Here is a 16,667-nt window from a genome sequence, read left to right on the forward strand (position 1 = left end):
GTTCCTGCATCCGTCGCTTCTGCGCTGAGGTCCGCCGGACACAATTCCGTTTTTAAATTCCGCGGTTTGTCCGAATCCGTCAGGCTGTCCGACGGCCACGCCTCACGATTTCTGTCGCATGCAAGCCAGGGCTGATGCGCCACAATCCGATCGCGTGCGCCAAAACCCCGGGGCAATACGGTGCAAAATGGAAATAATCGTGAAACCCGACCAAAGTGCGTGTTTGGACCCTTAGTAAATGAGCCCCATTGTGTTCTGTGCAGCATCAGCTGCTATATAAAGCCAATGACAGAATCTCGGTGCCCAGAGCTAAAGGTAGCTGACAATGGTTTAACATTCTGAATTCTTATGATATGTTTCCTTTAAGATCGTAGATGTAACATTTTAAAGCAAGGAAAAGTTTGCGGGGTATAAAAGCGTTGTATTTGGAATGAAACAAAATGTACTAATTTTCTAAAAAGGAAAAAAAAGGAATTGCTCTGTAAACTGTAAGACTTGTGCCAGGAAGACCAGTGCCAGGAAGCACCTACTAAAGCAAATATAATGATGATGCTCTTGATAAGGACATTCACATATGGTATTTTGTGCACATCTTGAGTACTATTTTTTTTAAAAAAGCTGAGCCAGAAAAGGTTTGGTGGAGATTATCAAAAAGTTGAGCACATAACAATGTACAAATATCTTAATGGGCAGTACAGGTATATTTCTGATGATCTTTCTGGACCTAGGACTGGGCAAGGATTTTTCCCTACCAAAGGCCGAGTGGTATAGGCCATAAAGGATCAATAACATAGGTTGGACTTGACAGAACTGCATCTTGTTTAAACCTTACTTAGTATGAAATGACAAAAATGGTGAATGTAAAAATGGGGGGGGGGTCCTGCTTACAAGAATGTGGAGGGTTGGGATTGTTTTATGCCATGGTGCCGTATATAGCGATATAAAGAATGTAAATATCTAATATATGTGTAGACAGAACCCTGCAGGCTTTTGGAAATTGAAGTGTCACATTGTATTATTGGAAGGATCAGCATTTGTGACCTATACAATACACGCACAATAACCCAAGCAACTCTGCTCTGATTCCATTACAGCCCCAGGAAGCTCCGCACTCACCTTTATCTGCCAGCGGAGACGTATCCGAGGCATTTGTGTTGCCGGGAGTACATATTATTTACACTGATGAAAGTGGTTGAGAAAATACTATCCGGCCGCTCGGAAAATGTGACTGCATGGTTTATGTACTTTTGCTAGAAAGCATTTTACCAATGACACATTTAAGGGGTTGTCCGGGCTCTCATTTTTTTCTCCTTAAGAGTGACATGGGGAGCTGTGCAAACAAGAGAGAAGTTATACTTACCTCTTTCTGGTGCTCTGGTCCAGAGCTGTGCCTCCAGCAATCTCCGGACTTTGTATGTAGACAGAGTCTCTTTTCCATAGTGTGCTCCCATTGTTCAAGCTTTGGTCGTGATGTCACTGCAGCGACACTACCTACAGAGATCGGCACCGATTAAGGCACAGCGCTGGACCTGAGAACCGGAGAGAGGTAAGTAGAACTCTTTTCTTGTTTCCACAGCTGCACACTCCACTCTTTGAAAAATTTAAGCTTAGACAATCCCTTTAAATTTTGAATAGAAAGTTTGAATTTCGGACACACGTAGATAGATAGTTACATTGTATATGTCCCTGTGTATGGCATAGAGGGTGATAACTGGGATTTAGCAGTTACGAAAATGGGGCAGCCAAGTGCTTTAAACAGCCACATTTGTATAGCACTCTAGGGTACACGTCTGACTTTTGTTCCATATATGTCTATAGAAGTGCAGAAAAGAGCTATCCTGGAACCCCTGTAGAAGTAGAGGAGGTGTAGTTTGAGCATGCACACCATAGCAACTGGGGCGCCTAAAAAATGACACCTCTGTGGATAATAAATAAGTCTATTTAATGGAAAATTACCCCAAAATACCACCCTTTTGGGAAGACCCCCTCCATGAAAGACCAGTGTAATTTTTTACCCCCTCCCTGAAAGACCAGTGTAATCCCCCCCTCCCCCATAATTCTCTCTGGAAGCTACCCCCTATGAGCAGACCACCCCTTTTGTGTGCAAAATTGGATAGTATCCTTAAGGAGGTTTCACTATATGCTATAGCCACGTTGAATTTTTGTTGAATATTTGCCAAATAACAAGACATGACCAAACATTGCAACTTAGGCATGATTTTATAAAACAGAAGCAAACATTTTGCACATCACCCCTGCTGATTTTTGGAATTTATAAACCCCACCCAATGGTACAGTCTTGTGCTGTAGATTTGCTGTGCCAAAGTCAATGAGGTACACAAGGTTTATCACTGTGTCTGATGCTGGATGATAAATTTGGCATAGTTTAGTACAGAAAGTTGAACCAAATTTCAGGTGCATCAGCAGAATTTTTGGAGCCCAGAATTTTTGCTTCGGAGTCACTCCCCCTTTCTAGAGGCCACTCCTTTTTTGTCTTACAGGTGATAAAAGTGTAACTCAAAGAATAAAGGGGAGATGTTATTTGGAGCACACTGCTAAAGGTATAAAAACAAAGCTGGTACAATTGTTTTTTTGAGCTTCCCAGAACAGTGTCTAGTAGCAGGTTATAGAAAGCAAGTCTATAAATGGAAAAAAATACAATGTTTTTGAAAGGCAAGGAGATCAAAATCAAAATTCAAAACCAATGAAAAGATCTTCAGTATTAAAGGGTTTATCATATATCGGTGAAAACCCCTTTAATATGAACAGAAAGTCATTGTCAAGTCCTACCCTGTTTCCCCTAAAATAAGACATCCCCCGAAAGTAAGACCTAGTACAATTTTGTTCAGGCTTAGAAATATAAGGCCTCCCCTGAAAATAAGACCTAGCGGCCGCCATAGCAGCAGCTCCCCCCGCGCCATACATTAGTACTAGTAAATCTTTTAGATGCTGCAGAAGGATGTGACATGGAGAAGAATTCATGGAAGTAAATCACTGGTTTCGGTGCTGCAAACGTGATACCAGCAGCTACCAGGATAAGAAGGGTCATTTATGGAAAGTTCTTTTACTAAACATGAGAGATTGGGGCCAATGATTCTAATAAAAATCGAGTCACAAGACATACAGCATGAAATTCAGAGTTTGGAGAGTCATAAAGAAGTTAGAGAAGTTGATTTTTTGTTCAACGATAAATGGAAATTCTTGTTCATGGAAAAATAAGACATCCCCTGAAAATAAGACCTAGTGCCTCTTTAGAAGCAAAAATTAATATAAGACACTGTCTTATTTTCGGGGAAACAGGGTATTATCTCATCTGTTATATAACAATTCATTTTGTGATATCTTTAATAAGGGATCTCTTGGGAATTTGGGAATAAATGACTTGTTAGAAAAATTCCTTCATAAGTTTCCCGCTTTGTGACCCCTCGCTGTACCCGCCTCATATCAATCGCTGCATTGTCTGATGTCAGAACTTCTGTTCTGCTTTGTCTTGCATAGTACAAGGCCAGAAAGTTGTCACGCTGAGAAAATCCTGCTAAATTACATTAAGCATAGGGCTTTATTACGGATCATTTTACTAAGAAAATGTATCATGGAGCTGCGGCTTTCATCTTTGATAAAACTGCTGCTTAGGTTTGTCATCTTATGGTAAAAATTAGTGATCTCAGCTTAGTCGGTAATCCAAGCTCAAATCAATGCACATCCTTATAAAGATGGTGTCTGACATCCCGGGGATGGTAATTCCTATAGTATCAGGCAACAACACATTGCTAAGGAAAACAACTGGCAGCTCGGTATCCATGGCTGGAGGTTTTTTCCTAGGTTTGATATAATTTATACACTTTTGGCCCTAGAAAAACAAAATATCTTGGGGGACCATCATTATGAACTAATAAAGATGCATATGTATGCCCATCTCTTCAGTTACGGTGGTCCCTGAGACGGGGGTTGGTAGCAGGTTCATTAAATAGATTTGTGTCCCTGAGGTGCTCCTGCATCTATGAAACAATTATGGCTTGTCTGAGATGAGATCGCCTCTTTAATGGAATCCAATACAATGTACAGAGGGTCTGTTACCTCCTCTTACTGTATATACTAAGATTCATATATCGGTACTTAATAATTCTTTATTTATGAAGCACACACAGATTACGCAGCGCTGCACAAAGCATGACAAATCAGTCCCTGTCCCCATGGGGCTCACAATCTAAACAACCTACCAGTATGTTTTTGGAGTGTGGGAGGAAACCGTAGTACCCAGAGGAAACCCACGCAAACACAAAGAGAACATAAGAACATACAAACTCTTTGCAGATGTTGACCTGGGTGGGACTAGAACCCAGGACTCCAGCACTGCATTTGGATGCACGCGACCCTGCTGAGTCCATCAGTCCCCAGGGATAATCAATCACCATCAAAGAGCACTTTGTACTTACAGACAACAGCTGCATTGAACTGTGCACAGGTCTGCCACATGCTGGTCATTCATCCTTATAATCAGGTGCGCCTTATAATCCGATGCGCCTTATATGTGAACCTAGAGGTTTTAGCAGGCATTTATTGATGGTGCGCCTTATAATCCGGTGTGCCTTATAATCAGAAAAATACATTACTAGTGGCAAAAGCCAACTTGCTATGGAGTTAATATACCAAGCCTAGTGCGTAATACTTAGCAAGTGCCCCTGGCAATAAGTGAAACTTTGAAGCTAGTGTCACGTTCAATGGTGTATGCCTCTGCCCCCTGTAAAAGGATATTGTAACCAACAGTGGATTATAATATAGAGGGTTTGAGCGGTAGCCTGCGGCCCATGGCCACCCAAACCACTGACCAAATTTTATACCGAGAAGGACCCATGAAATCCTAGTACATCTGTTCCTGCCCTCAATACATGTACACAAGAGCCATTTCAGGACCTTTGATGGTCTTCCAGAGATCCTGAAACCACAGCTTGGAAGCAGGTAAAAGGGACGCATCCTCCATTCCCCAAAAAGCTTGATTCTAGTACCATATGTAGGAAGTGACTTACAGACTTGTAAGGGCTATAAATACAGCCCAGGACCCTTGGCAGTCTTAATCCGCCTCTGATTGTAACCATCTAACCAGCTGCCTCTGTGTAAGGTCACCTGTAACCACACAGTTCTGTTCCGAGTACATTTCAATAGAGGCACTGAACCTGGCGTACTGCTTACAGGCTAAAGATACAGATAAGGTCTGATACTCTTAGATACTGTATAGAGAAATGCAAGATGGCTCTCGAATAAGGCCGCACTGACGTTCCCTGCACAGCATCACTCCCCGCCACAAATCAGCAATCCGGCCTTACATATTTCTATGTTTGCAAAAATATTCACAAAACTGCTACGTGTGCCGTGTTATTATAAAATATTGAGTACACAAGCAGCTGCCAACCTTTAATGAGGAAAGGTATTCAACTAATGCAAGCAAAGCAGGCAGTAACTCTGTGAATAGACTCCATAATGAGAAAGCACAGGCACATCAAGTATATTTAAACTTCCACAACTACAATAGTTCAGCTAATTGTAATATGTTCATAAATATATAGTCATTACTCAAAAACATAGATCCAGCTATGTACATTTAAGCCGTTACATTTGTTCTGGGGCCTGTATGTAATGCAGTATGTTAAAGGGATTTATTAAAGGGGTAAAAATCACTTATTGCATGATGCCTGGAGTGCTTGAATTTGCACTATATCGGAAGGCCCTAAGCTCACTCAAATATGTTAAGCAAAGAGTGGTCAATAAACCAACCAAAAGTCAAATACATGGAGGATAACAAGTGACAGGAGAGTAGAAATAACCAGCAACACCTAGTAAAACTAGGTGGATGTAAAAAGGAGTGCCTGGGCCGCCCCCAGCAGCTGACTTGTTTGGTCATCCATCACTTAAGCCACAGTAGAGACACAACCTGAACTCTAAATGAACCATTAAACTTTCCCGAAGGAACTGACTCTGAAAGGCAGCTGAAAACAGCTACCACACAGAAGCGCTAGGAGTGATTCACAAGCACAGAAGCAAGTAACCTGATGTTATTCAGAGGGTTCTGACAATGCCTAGATGGGGTGGGTACGCTACCATAGGAGTCCTTCTGAAACCATTTTCAGTATTTTTTAAGAAATGCAAGAGAAAAATGTGTACACAGCGCATCAGAGATGTAATATCAGTATAGCAATCAGTATCTAGTAGTACAAAAAGAACATCAGAAATATAATATTAGGGTATTGAGCTTGCGGCGTCTCCTGGGTTCCGGAATGGGGTCCAGACCGGCTTGTTAGATAGTATGGGGATGGAAAAAGAAAGCAGGATTCCAGGACGCACTTCTCATTCAGGCAATTTATTTATTTCAAAGGAGCAGTAACTAATGGTGTAACATCAGTATTTCGGACTACGCGTTTCGGGTCGGATTGCACCCTTCTTCAGGTCCATACAATTAACACACGTACTCTATCGGCAGGATAATAGTATAAGCGTGTCGAACAACAATTTTGCAAACAAATATTCTCAATAAAAACATTAATAAAAATACCAATAAAACAAGATTGTCCATATCACTAGTATTTCTTTTTATTCAATGTATACAAATAAATACATATTTTTGTAAAAATAAATATAAATATGTGTAAAAATAAATACATGATTGATATCACTGGATGATATGAATGCAAACATGATTGATATAAAATAATTAGCATTAAAATAATCAGCACTGACCTGCCTGATCAAACTGTGGCAGGTGGCGTCCGTCTGAGATACGCGGGACCATGCAACTAAATGAGTGAAGTCAGTGTTCAAGTAAAAGGTAAAATAGTACATGTAGGAGTCATCAGTGGGTAAGTCTTACCTCTCCCGCAGTGGCAGTGGAGTCAATATGTCAGTGGAGATCTGTGGTCGACAGATGTTGGATTTCGAGCCTATAGGTGAGAGGTGGTTACGTAAGTATACAGAGGGACGTGCTCGGTCTCTGTGTTTACAGATCTGATGCTAAACTTACTCAGTTGTGGCCAAGGCAGACGGGAGCGCTGTGCACGCGCGACTCCCGCTGCCGGCTGGTTTAAATAGAGAGTTGCTCATGCGCAGAGTCGGAAGGTCGGCGCATGCGTTAAGGAGAGTCCAGGGTGGATCGTGAATGGAGATTGGAAGGAGCCTCGGTGATCTAGGTAAGTATGCTGATCTCGGTGCTGAGCGATGTCTGGATGAGCGTGTAAGGGGGACCAATGATATGGGTGAGTATACTAATGGGGGCAGCCGGAGTGAAGAATGCTGATAATATGAGAAATTGGATTTTGGCAGTAGGGTAGTGGCGGTTCCTGATATACTAGGGGGATATTAGCTGGGATGTTGATGACTATAAGTAAGTTGAAAGTGCAAGCAGGGCGTCCCTGTGTACGGAATAAGGGAAGGACTAGGCAATATGATATAAGGATATGGAGGTGGGGGGGGCGCACTTATAACGGTGAATGAGTATACCTAAATGCATGCCCTACGACGAGGGTGATCATAAGAAAGGAGCCCAGATGTGGGTATTGAATATCCAGAAGTTTTCACGTTTGATCAACTGATTCAATCTGTCAGATTCCCAAAAAGCACCCAGACAGGTTGAATCAGTTGATCAAACGTGAAAACTTCTAGTGATATGGACGATCTTGTTTTATTGGTATTTTTATTAATGTTTTTATTGAGAATAATTGTTTACAAAATTGTTGTTCGACACGCTTATACTATTATCCTGCCGAAATACTGATGTTACACCATTCGTTACTGCTCCTTTGAAATAAATAAATTGCCAGAATGAGAAGCGCGTCCTGGAATCCTGCTTTCTTTTTCCATCCCCACAGTATTTTTTAAGTCAGTATGAACATGTAGATGCCAAATTTATATACCGTATAAATTCGAGTATAAGCTGAGTTTTTCTGCACAATTTTTGCTTAACTTGGCTTATACTCGGGTATATAAAAAAAATAAACTGAGTACTCACCATTCTGACGCTCCAGGCTGCTCCTATGTCTCCTCTGCTGGCTTCAGGTCCGCGACAGCTCCGTGCGCACGGCCCGGACAGTGCTCATCTGTGATGTCAGCTGCTGCCGACATCACAGTTGTGATGTCACCCAAAACAGACATCAATAACAGAATTAATGGCACATACCAATAGTAATATACTGAGTGCAAATATTACCATGGCAGGGTATAAAGCAGGCCAATGCAAAGGAGTAAAAGAAGAGAATTTCTCTTCTGGATTCATTTATGCCTTTCACATAATGTAATGTAGCTTACTGCCTGACAAGTCAATTATTTTGCTTTGCCATATTGTAAATGATGCTAAGATCTGCACCGCCAGTAGATTTCCCCCTATATTCATATACTGTGTCTCTGCACAATATTTTACATCGGAATTACATTGCGATGATGTATTAGAAGTCCGGTATTCGAGGTGAGAGAATGTTTAAGGCACATTAGCAGAGACAGGACTATATTAAGATATAAATTTCAGGGTAACTGCTTTTTAGCTATACGAATGGTAGTGTGAAGGTTCATTTTTTTAAATAAATACTCCATCATAGGGGGAGATAGGAGTGAGCTGGTATGGGGGCACATTGGTGGACGCTGGTATGGGGGCACATTGGTGGACACTGGTATGGGGGCACATTGGTGGACACTGGTATGGGGGCACATTGGTGGACGCTGGTATAGGGGCACATTGGTGGACGCTGGTATAGGGGCACATTGGTGGACGCTGGTATAGGGGCACATTGGTGGACGCTGGTATAGGGGCACATTGGTGGACGTTGGTATGGGGCACATTGGTGGACGTTGGTATGGGGCACATTGGAGGACACTATGATAGAGCACATTGGAGGGCACTGAGGTCACACACCCGATACAATGTGACATCCCAGGTATGTTCCTAAAAACCTTTTTCATTTTCCACTTATTGGCTTGAAAAAGCGTTCATCTGATCACTTGTTCAAGCCTTTACACTGCAATACACATGTATAGCAGTGTACAGAGTAAGTGCTGTGCTGAGCATCATGCTTGACCGCAGCATGTAAGGGGTTAAACACCCGGCATCGGAGATTTTCCAATCCCGGGTGTTAGTGCCGTGTCTGGGCACGGTGTGTGACATCACAGCCAAACACCGGCACTTTCGGTACCCGATGTCCCGAAATCTTCTTCTGATGCGCCGCCATAGAAAGGCGTCGCGTCAGAAGAAGTACCCTTAATGACCACCACAGAATACCGATAGGGTGGTCATTAAGGGTTAAATACCTGCACAAGCAGTTTCCATTGGACAGAATGTGCAAAGTTAGAAAGAAAACTGGTGCACGGCCCTTAGTAAATGTGCCCCAATATGTTTTTTTTTTGCCGGGGATGCCAGGAACCAGGCTTAACTTAATTCACTGATTGCTGGTATTGCCAACAATGAGAGAATCTTTTTAAGCCGTATTTTGTGAAGACAATTTTTCTGTGATTATAATCAGGTATGGTATTTGTTTTCTATAAACCTCCAAAGTTTGTCTCCGCTATCTGGAGATATGAGATGATATTCATTTTAATAAATGTGTATAAAACAATGCTGGGATAGTGAAGCAAAACCAATCTGTCATTCTAACTATTTGGTAATGCGTATGCACAATGTGATAAGTCCCAATGCATGCCGAGTCCTGACTCATATTTCTACTGCAAAAACAGAAATACATTTCAATTTGCATATTGCAGAATTCAGGATGAGGCTCAGTGCTTAAACTTTATGCCGTGTGACCTTTAGGTAAAACAGATTTATGGATCTGCTGGCAACTCATGAATGCTCCCACTCTTCCATCTCCTCTGAAGGAAATTGATAGAAATGAAACTGTACAAGTAGAGTAAGACTCCGAACACATTGCAGAAAAACAATATGCATAAAAAGCAAGTGCAAAACCATGGGTGCGCTACTAATGCAACTGTACTGTACATATATCATAAATTGAACAACCAACTGATGGCCATAGATTCTATAGATTCAAATCATCACATTTGCGCCTTAGTGATTTAATATGTCAGTACTGGAGTATGGCCAGTGTACAAAGTGTAAACTGGTAAAAAATAACTTTTATTCACAAAAAGTAAAGATAAAAAGTGATCCAAAAAGACACAGATTCAGAGAATCACCATAAACAGTGCAGTACAAGCAGCGTCACCCTACTTGTATACTTTGATTATATGTCCGCTTGATAATATCACGGTACACACAATTACAATACAGGCGGTCCCCTACTTAAGGACAACGACCCCTAGTTAAAGACGGACCCCTCTGCCCACTGATCTCTGGTGAAGCTCTCTGGATGCTTTACTATAGTACCAGACTGCAATGATCAGCTGCAAGGTGTCTGTAATGAGGCTTTATTGATAATTCTTGGTCCAATTACAGCAATAATGGTATCTGTTCACATTACGTTTTAGCTGTACATTACCTGCGCAGAAAATCCGCTTGTGCATCAGCATTGTAGTGCAGGGCTGGCGCCAACACTGGGCATATCTTGGCAAGTGCCAGGGCTGTTCGGGGGGCCCACATAAGGAATCCATGGGTGTGAGGGGAGCTGTATCTAATGAATCCATAAGGGTTGAGGGGACTTTTTATAATATAACCATGAGGGGGCTGTTTGGTAGGATAAACTAGGGAATATTTTAGGGAACAGGAGACTGTTTTAGTTTCTGAATTTTTAATGCAGAGTTCACTGCAAAGGGGTCCACTAAGGATCTGTCGCCCAGGAGCCTACTGAATCCAGGAGCCGAGCCGGTTGTAATATATGGTTTCTGATAATTGTGGAATGGCTGTGAGATTACCACTGGGGTAAACTTGTGTGGATTGCACTGGTCATACCACATACAGAAATATGGGAAATATTTGACAATATTTTTAGAAATACCAAATAAATTTGACGGATAACATAACAGGAATAGCACATTACACAAACCTGATCTATATACAGCCCAAATTATAAGGAAACATAAATTGGAAATGAAGGCTGAAGATGGAGAATAACAGCAGCTAAACCTAAACAAATTGGGGCTTATTTACTAGGTGTCGCGGATCACACTTTTATTGGAATTAGCACCGTTTTCGGGATTTGCGCGGCTGTGACGGGTATTTAACAGGTGTCTGCACCAGCAAAAGAAATCTGGGGGCGCGCGGGCGGACGATTTGACTGAGCACAGGATTTAACTTTAAAATTGTGTCGCAAGACAATGCACCAGGAAGAAGGTGAACTCCGGTGGACCTGAGCGGGGAAGCGACACATGCAGGATATCAGGCGCACGATCTTGGTGAATCGCGGTACAGTGCATTCTCGTCGGACAATGCACTTTTGGTGAACTCCTTTGGACGTGTAAGAAAATGTGCCCCATTGTCTTTTGCAGACTTGAAAAGACATAGGATAGGATTCAGAAGGAATAAAAACAAAACAGAAAATTTGGCTGCAGAGAGTGTGACTTTTATAGGTGTAGACTAAGCCCGCGCCATATAATCGTTCCATACTGTACATATGTAAACAGCAATCGTCTGCAGAACGTAGCCATGTGACATATTACTGCTACACAGCAGCAATACATTACACCGGGGCCATGCCGCTAAAACAGAACATCTTTATTTAAATGATTTGTATGCATCGTTAACAAGCTCATTTGGATTTTATTTGGCCATACCAGCAGCCAGATGCTCATCTCCACATGAATGGATAAGCATTTCTGCTCTAGACCCACTGACAATACAATCCCTCATAGAAAGACTGACAATATCCCCACTGCCTGCATGTTCTTATGAAATGATCTTTTTGTCCCCTACCTTCATTTATGCACATATATACAGATACCCAAGGCAGGTATGTAAATATATAGTGTAATACATGCTATTAAATATACAGGCAGTCCCTGACTTAAAGGGCATCTACAACCAGGATGAAGGATTGTATGCAAATGAGCCTGAGGGGCTCCCGACTCCATAGGTGTTAATGCATACAGTCTTTCATCCTGGTAGCAACTGAGAATGCCCATTTTTTAAAACGTTTAAATCAGCCTGGGGAGCTGTGCAGAGCACCACCAGGCTCCTTCACAATTTATTCACACCCCGATGCCTCCTGGCACCACCTATAGTGACGTCACCGGCTCTCTCTGAAAATCTTGCACAAGCCGAGGATAGCTCTCCTGGTGCTGCCGTCAGCACAATGTAAGCTATTCTCTCGCTTGCGCAAAATTTGCACATCTCTCTAAACGCTCTGTAAGTGGTGCCAGGAGGCACCAGGGGTGGATAAATTAGATTGCGGAGGAGCCTGGCAGTGCTCTGCAGAGCACCTCAGGCTGATTTAAATATTTTATAAAATGTTATTTTGATGAAATTTGGCCATTGTCGCCAAATTCTCACGCTAATGGGGGTGGGACGGGGAAGTGGGTGGCAGATGTCCTTTAAGAACAGACCTCTCCGACCACTGTAATTTCTGGTGAAGTTCTCTGGATGCCCCAGGCATCAGAGGTGTCTGCCATGAAGCTTTATTGTTAATCCTTGTTCCCATAACAATCCACAATTCTGAAAATCGTCAGAACAAAAAAATGTTGTCTGGACTTACACTTTCCAAATATACCTGTTCTTACTTACATACAAATTCAATCAAAGCTACAGGACCTGTGTTGTATGTAGCCTGTTGTATGTATTGTGACCAGGGGACCGCCTGTATATACTGCATATATATTTACATACATACATACATACATACATGCTATTGAGCACATTACATGGCTTGGGCTAATTTCACACAACACAATAAGGACCACGAAAAAAAATTTGCAAAAGGAAACTCCCCGCACATGACATAAACATTACCTCCGAACCCCAGTTTGATGTTCCTTCTTTACCCCAACAATAGTTAACTATTGTTCTTTACCCCAACAATAGTCCTGATCACCAATAATCGATTTTTAAAACGAATTTCATAAGAAAAAAAGGTTTATAAACATTGTTCCGCCAAAAAGTGTTTTATGTATGCCCACCACAGCCGATTGGCAAGCGCGCACTAAGCTAAGAGAGCCGTGATGTCACCAGCTCTCCCTCTGTTATTCCCGCGGTATTAGCGATCATACCATTTATGATAAATATGACTAGGGAGGGGGGCCTTATACTCATCAGTCTCTATCCAGCCCTATTTTGTATAATTAATAAGATCCTGGCAAAGTCCTACTACAAAGGCTTTCCCAGGATCTCAGGAGGGGTAGCTATTAACTAACACCTATGCAGCCACACCAACTCCAGTATCTTTCAGGAGCTTCCCTCCATTTTTAAGACAAGAGACAAAGGAAATACTAATATCCCGTTCATGGAGTTATGGTTCATCTTAGCCCCAGGACAGATACATTATTGGCATCAGTATAGCCAGGGTATAGAATAAATACAAGAGAATGAGCAGCACTCCGTTAGTGGTGTAAACCAAGTGTGGACCTTTTATTCCATCAAAGGTGACAGTAGCGATGTTTCGGCCCTGGCAAAGCCTTTTTCAAGCTATGGGTATAGTATAGCTATGACTAAATATGTTCTAGCATTCTAGGACACAGAGATATAAATGTAAATATCTCTGAATGGGAACATAACAAATGGGTCAGGTTTGGTATCAATGTGATCCATGGATTAACCCGGATCCAAGGAGACCATAGAGCCCTACAATGGGTGTGCAGGGGTGTGTCTGCACCTATTATAATCAGAACACCAGTGGGGCCCAGCATTTTATCTGGGGAAACCTTAAAATCAGAAGTGCAGGAAGGATCTTAAAGTGTGGACTATCCATCCGTATTAGGCCCACACAAGGTAACAGAATTGCTGATACTTTTAGTTCTACCTTTGTATTTTGTATATATATATATATATATATATATATATTGTGTGTGTACCATTTGTCTATTAAGCCATTATGGCAATTAAATATAAAATTTAACCTGCTTTGCTTTTTTATTTCGATCCACAAATTCCCATGTCCATGTCTCGGTTATATACATGCTACCGGGTTGGTTCCTCACCCTATATAATCCCGCTGCGGACCGGGCTTATATTAAAGGAGATCTGGTGGCAGTTTTTTGGGTTGATAAGTTTCTGTTTCACTGAGGCTAGTGAAAGGGTCTTTCAGACATCAAGGGTTGTGATTTATTGTTGTGCCATATCCGGAAGTTGTGCAGACATATTCCTGCGCCTTTAAAACTTCTGGGTTCTGGTAGTGTCAATAAAAGGATAATTAATTGACCATGCGTACCCTTTGGGGTCCAAAACGTCACATTTCTTCACACCATTATCTCACTACATTCTGCTATGACCGCGCATAACATGAGAATAGCAGAGGGAAAGCTGTTGCCGACATCTTCGCTTAGCTTAGTATGCGCGCCTCAATCTGCCAGGGGGGGAGGGGCGTGCATAAATTACTTATCGTCAAAGCCATGAGGTGCTCAGGCTCATTTGCATAGTTTAGAAACCTTTTTGGATGAATTTAAGTTGTTCAAAGGATTAAAAAGAAGGTAATTGATGATCAGGAAGGGACTGGGAGGTAATTATATGCATGTAACATCAAGTTATCTGAGGATAGATGTCCTTTAAAGTTTTCCCATTGTGAGCCTACAGTGCTAACACAACACATAGTAATCCCAATAGCAATTCCAATTTTTCCATAGTGCTCATATAGGGCTTAAAAGATAACCATGTATATATTCAAATACATAAAAATGTATCTGGATATTCCTACTTGGTTTCATTTGGGTAAAGAACTTCCATCTGCATTAGATATGGTCTGTGTGATGTCATGGCACAGTTTGGGAAACAGATGGTGACAGTGAGGTGAGTGACGGGAGGTAGGTAGGAGCCCGCTGTGCTGTAATACATCCCCATCAGCCCCGTACATAATGTGGCTGAAGACATAAATATTCATACTGCGGGTTCACAATATCTCACAATGTGATTATCACATTGCATTGTATGTACATATGTTACTTCTGTCGCTACAGACAGTTTAGGAGGGTCTCGGCAAACTGAAGTAAATATTACTATGTATTAGCAGATGCCAAAGTAAACATGAGACAATGCACAGACATGATGTACAGGACACGGATGACCCCACAAGCAATTAGAATGTAAATACCAATTGTCCTACATACTGTATAGTTATCTGGGACTTTACTGACGGCAGGAGCATGGATTACTTTACCTTAAAGGGAACCTGTCAGGCAGATTGAGACAACTAAAGTGCCAGCATGACTGAATACAGCTGGGATGTAGAGTCCCAAATATAGTGGGGGACATTCCTGCAGACGTTAGGAGTTGCGATTATTTTACCCTTTATGAAGGCGGCTCACCGGGCTATGGTCTGTGACTGTTCAAGCCTAAACAGTAGCAGATAATAGCTCATTTCTACACCAGAGGCACAGAGGAGGGGTGGACATTCATCATATATCATCTATTGTTTGATAAATGTCCCCATCTAGCTCACCTCTGCCTGCTGCCGCTATCGGTGGCATGAGCTTTCTCCAGATTGTCAGCTAATTTCTGTAACGGCAAGGAGTGATCAGTGATTACAGTTCAGTTACAGTGCCTATAGGGAGCATGCAGTAGCCTGATAAAAACAGCCTACATCACCACTGGCTCAGTGTAGCTCAGGGTTGGCCCCAGGGCGACAGAGCCTCAATGGGCCCCTTTGCAGTGAACTCACGTGGTGGCATTAAAAATTCAAAAACTAAAACCGTCTCCTGTTTCTTAAAATGTTCCCTAATTTATCATACCAAACGGTTAATTTATATACAACCCTCCCTGATCCCCTATGGATTCATTATATAAAGTCCCCCCCCCCATTGATACCTTATGTACAGCCTTATGTGCCTCCCCCCCCCCAAGAAGTTCTGGGCCCCAGCACTTGCCCGGGTATGCCCCGTGAAGGTGCCCTGGCTCAGGATCTTGTGCCTGGCTGATGTGTATAAACCTAAGCATATCACAAGATCACCAGAAGATAAGTGACTGGAGAGCTGATATCCATTATTGCAAGGGCAGAATAATTTCATGTACATATTACTATAGCTGGGACACCTATACACTGCGGGGAATGAGACTTATTAAAGCCCGAAGGGTCACTTTGACTAAAAAAATTAAACACGGCTGTCGGAAATATATGATTTGTTAAATTATCCTTTTTTTTAATCTTATGAACAAATTGTGATTTGTGTCAGATCATGGGGATATGACACCCAGCACCCACAACATTTGGCTGGCCACGGACAGCTGACTGGTGGGGTTGTCAGGTATTGGACCTCCCTTGATCTGATATTGGTAACCTATCCTAAGTATAGTATCAATATCAGTATCAATCCAAAATTCACACAACACTCATCTGTTGGAATCCTATGCGGGTACAGAAATAACTACACTTTTCAGTGCAAGACAATCTGCTGCTAATGTTTGCCAAGGGAGACAGCATGTGTGTAGTGTGTGTGTGCCTGCTATGAGGCTGCGGTTGAATGGATTTCCTAGAAAAACTTCAATCATCACAACCGTTCACAAATAATTTAATTCCCCTTCACTCTATACAGTATATCAGGCAGTGTTATGTACATGATAGGTTCTTTAGCGTTGTTTTTAAGTTGAATTTGTATGCAAG

General features: G+C 42.0%; 1 protein-coding gene and 1 long non-coding RNA gene across 3 annotated transcripts in view; both read right to left on the reverse strand.

Moving 5' to 3' along the window:
- Positions 1-16,667, reverse strand: part of NKAIN3 (sodium/potassium transporting ATPase interacting 3) — a 333,295-nt gene that overhangs the window by 304,363 nt on the left and 12,265 nt on the right. The gene's annotated exons all lie outside the window — the stretch shown is intronic.
- On the reverse strand, positions 6,741-7,083 carry LOC140132718 (uncharacterized). Its single transcript, XR_011855697.1, has 3 exons — positions 7,013-7,083; positions 6,863-6,932; positions 6,741-6,788 (listed from the first exon to the last, which is right to left on the reverse strand). It is a non-coding gene; the product is annotated as an uncharacterized lncRNA (long non-coding RNA).

This window comes from Engystomops pustulosus, chromosome 5, assembly GCF_040894005.1.
Source record: "Engystomops pustulosus chromosome 5, aEngPut4.maternal, whole genome shotgun sequence".
Taxonomy (NCBI): Eukaryota; Metazoa; Chordata; class Amphibia; order Anura; family Leptodactylidae; genus Engystomops; species Engystomops pustulosus.